Source organism: Convolutriloba macropyga, unplaced genomic scaffold, assembly GCF_964194025.1.
Source record: "Convolutriloba macropyga unplaced genomic scaffold, txConMacr16.3 SCAFFOLD_5138, whole genome shotgun sequence".
Lineage (NCBI taxonomy): Eukaryota > Metazoa > Xenacoelomorpha > Acoela > Convolutidae > Convolutriloba > Convolutriloba macropyga.
Genome location: NW_027452774.1, coordinates 15001 through 18342, shown reverse-complemented (window position 1 = coordinate 18342; position 3342 = coordinate 15001). Strand labels below are relative to the sequence as shown.

Genomic DNA, 3342 nt, shown 5'->3' with positions numbered 1-3342 from the left:
CTAGTAACCTTTTCTTACGTCATATGGCCAAGAGAGCATTTGAAGGCGAAACTTCTGCATGGGGAAGCTGCATCATGAACAAAAGTTTATATCGAGTATTATGTTGACGTTAGTAGGCCCTGGCCGAAAGCGCAGCATGTGAAAGGTATAGATAAAAGTTATCGTTGCAGTCAGTACTGTGTAGTTACTAGTAGCTGGATTTAAGCTCGAAGTGAGACACTGTTGGTGAAACTTCATCATGAGAACGTCACAAGCTGATCACGCTCTATGATATGACTAGTATTATGTTGCTTATAGTAGGCTAAGCGCAAGCCGAAACATCAACATGTGAAAGTCGTAGAATTTTGCGATCAAACTGTGGCTAGTACTTTGATGATGCTTGTAGCCAACCGAATTGGTTGAAAAGCCCAATAAGTAAGCTAACTTGGGAGAGCTTGTTGGAAACCAAATGCTACTAGATTGGTCCAAATACATCCTTCAACAGGGGATCACTTGGCTCGCTTTACGAAGAGGAGCACAGCTATATGTGTTAATTCGGTATGAATCGCAAGATTTGTTTACCGACCTCTCTAACGCAAAAGGCGGTCTCGGCTTCGGCTGTTGACTGCGTCCGATTCAGGGTTATATAACTCTCGATTGAACACATTGATGTTCTATTGTTGGTGCTTCCAATAAAATTGGAACACTTAAAGCAGAACCGATTCAAATAATAGCATTCTGATCAATGATTGCATTCCTTGATCAAGAACTGCTGGAGTCATTGTGATGGCGAATTTTCTTCATAAGAAAATTGCAAAGAGACGGAACTTAATGAGACTAGTATTATGTTGTTTCTAGTAAGCGGAAGCTGAAACAGCAACATGTGAAAATCAAGTTTTGTTCAATGATCTCGAGGCGATAAGTACTATGAAGCAACTAGTAGCCTAAGCATGACTCAGATTTGAGACAGTCAAAAAGACTGGCGAAACTTCTTCACATGAAAGTTACATAGAGAACTACAAATGTATACAGCGAGTATTATGTTGTTTCTAGTAGGCGAAAGCTGAAACATCAACATGTGAAAGTTGTCTGCAAACTGTAGAACGATATGTGATTAGTACTGTGCTGTTACTAGTAGCCAGTCTGACTGTAGAAGCCAAGACAAAGGGAAACTAATGCATCTGAAAAGGACAAGTTATGGAAAGGTATGCACGATAAGTATTATGTTGTTTCTAGTAAGCGGCAGCTGAAACATCAACATGTGAACGTCGTTGTGTACAGTAACCTAGAACTATATAGTCCTTAGTAACGTGCATTTACTAGTACCTGTAATTGGTATTCAGACTCAGGCAGTTTGGAATAGTTTGGCAAAGATGCACCAGAGAAAACTGGGATTTGATACAGAAATTGTTGAATACAAGTATTATGCTGCTTCTAGTAGGTTGAATCCGAAACATCAGCATGTGAAAATTGAAAACATTTCTGGTTCGAATTGTCACAAGTATTTGGTGATCTGAGTAGCCAAACTCACTACAACGCCAATTGAAGGCAAAAATTCTCAACGGGAAAAGCTATTCTCATTGAATGAGCTAACAAGACGAGTATTATGTTGCTTCTAGTAGGCGAAAGCCAAAACATCAACATGTGAAAGTCTTGCTGAACAAATTTAATGTTGTTGAGCTCAGTACCGTGTGAATTAGTAGCCATAATTGGCGAGCGAAAATTGAACTGGCGAAACTTCGTCTTTGGAAAATTGCAGATGCCGAGCACTTATTTTGCAACGAGTATTATGTTGACTGTAGTAAGCGAAAGCCGAAACAGCAACATGTGAAAGCTGTTGAAATTTGTGGTCATTTTGCAATAAGTACAAGGAGTGTAACTAGTAGCCAGGTCAAAATTTGGGATAAGAATGAGCAAAAATTCTGCATGAGAACAGTTGAAATTATGAAACTAAATTACAAAGACTAGTATTATGTTGTTTCGAGTACGCGAAAGCGGAAACATCAACATGTGAACGTTTGTAACGAAGTTTCGTTAATTTTCAGCCTAGTACTGAGCAAGAACGAGTAGCCTCATCTCCAATCCCACGCAAAATGTAGTGAAATATGTGAGTGAACCTTATTCACGGTGAGGGTTTCCCGAGGTCTGTATTGCAGCGAGTATTATGTTGCTTCTAGTAAGCGAAAGCTGAAACAACAACATTTGAAAGTTGGAATTAATGACTGAATGGAAACTTCGACCTGTGTTTGATAGTAGTAGCGAACAAAACTGCTGAATCGGTTTCTGTCTCATATTGGTCAGTGAACCAATTAAGAGACAATCAACTACATAACCTGAATTGGGCGAGAGAACCCCCTTAACTTAAGCATATCAGTAAGGGGAGGAAAAGAAATCAACTGAGAATCCCTTAGTAATGGCGAATGAACAGGGAAAAGCTCATCGGGAAGAGAAATGGCAACATTTCTCGGTGTCCGGTATGGTTTGATGCTAGACTGGTGAATTTGTCCTGATGTCTACTGGAAAGTAGCATCAAAGAAGGTGAAAATCCTGTAAAGGTCATTTTCGATACCAGTCATAATGGCTCATTCCTATGAGTAGAGTTGTTTGAAAGTGCAACTCGAAGCTGGAGATATGTCTCTCCAAAAGCTAATTATAAAGCGAGACCGATAGTAAACAAGTACCGTGAGGGAAAGTTGAAAAGCACTCTGAAGAGAGAGTGAAAAGTACGTGAAACTGTTGAAGGGGAACTGGAGTGAGCGTTACCATACTCAATGCCTTGATATTATATTCTCGGCTACCGAGTAGTGTAGTTGTCGTCTTTTGGCAAATCTTGTTAATGAATCGAGCAGAAGTTTTCCTCGGAATTCTTCTTGTTGATTCTAAACAAAATGAGATAAATTGATCTTGATTGCCTGTCTGACCTCAACTTCCTATTCAATGCTCTCTACAGCCCGTCTTGAAACACGGACCAAGGAGTGTGAGTTGCTTGCAAGTGTTGTCGCTCATTGAAAGCGCACACGCGAAATGAAAGTGAACAGTGTAATTTTTATGAATTGCACTACTTTGTGTGGTGAGGGCGCCGATTCGGTGTCCCGCAACCACGGACGGTTTTGCTCTTATTGCATGACTGATCCAGAGCAAGTAGCACACGACCCGAAAGATGGTGATCTATGCTTGGGCAGGGCGAAGCCACGGGAAACCATGGTGGAAGCCCGAAGCGGTTCTGACGTGCAAATCGATCGTCTGACCTGAGCATAGGGGCGAAAGACTAATCGAACCATCTAGTAGCTGGTTTCCTCCGAAGTTTCCCTCAGGATAGCAAAAGCTTGAGCAAGATTGAAAAATCTTCGCAAAGCAATTTCA

At 40.8% G+C, this 3342-nt stretch overlaps 1 non-coding gene and 1 pseudogene across 1 annotated transcript in view; both read left to right on the top strand.

Moving 5' to 3' along the window:
- Window positions 1-472: 472 nt before the first annotated feature.
- Window positions 473-624, top strand: LOC142357792 (5.8S ribosomal RNA; annotated as a pseudogene).
- Window positions 625-2307: 1683 nt separating this feature from the next.
- The window catches only part of LOC142357793 (large subunit ribosomal RNA), a 3522-nt gene continuing 2487 nt past the window's right edge, over window positions 2308-3342 (top strand). Inside the window, exon 1 of the ribosomal RNA XR_012761702.1 lies at window positions 2308-3342. This exon is cut by the window's right edge and continues 2487 nt beyond it. This is a non-coding gene — a ribosomal RNA (large subunit ribosomal RNA).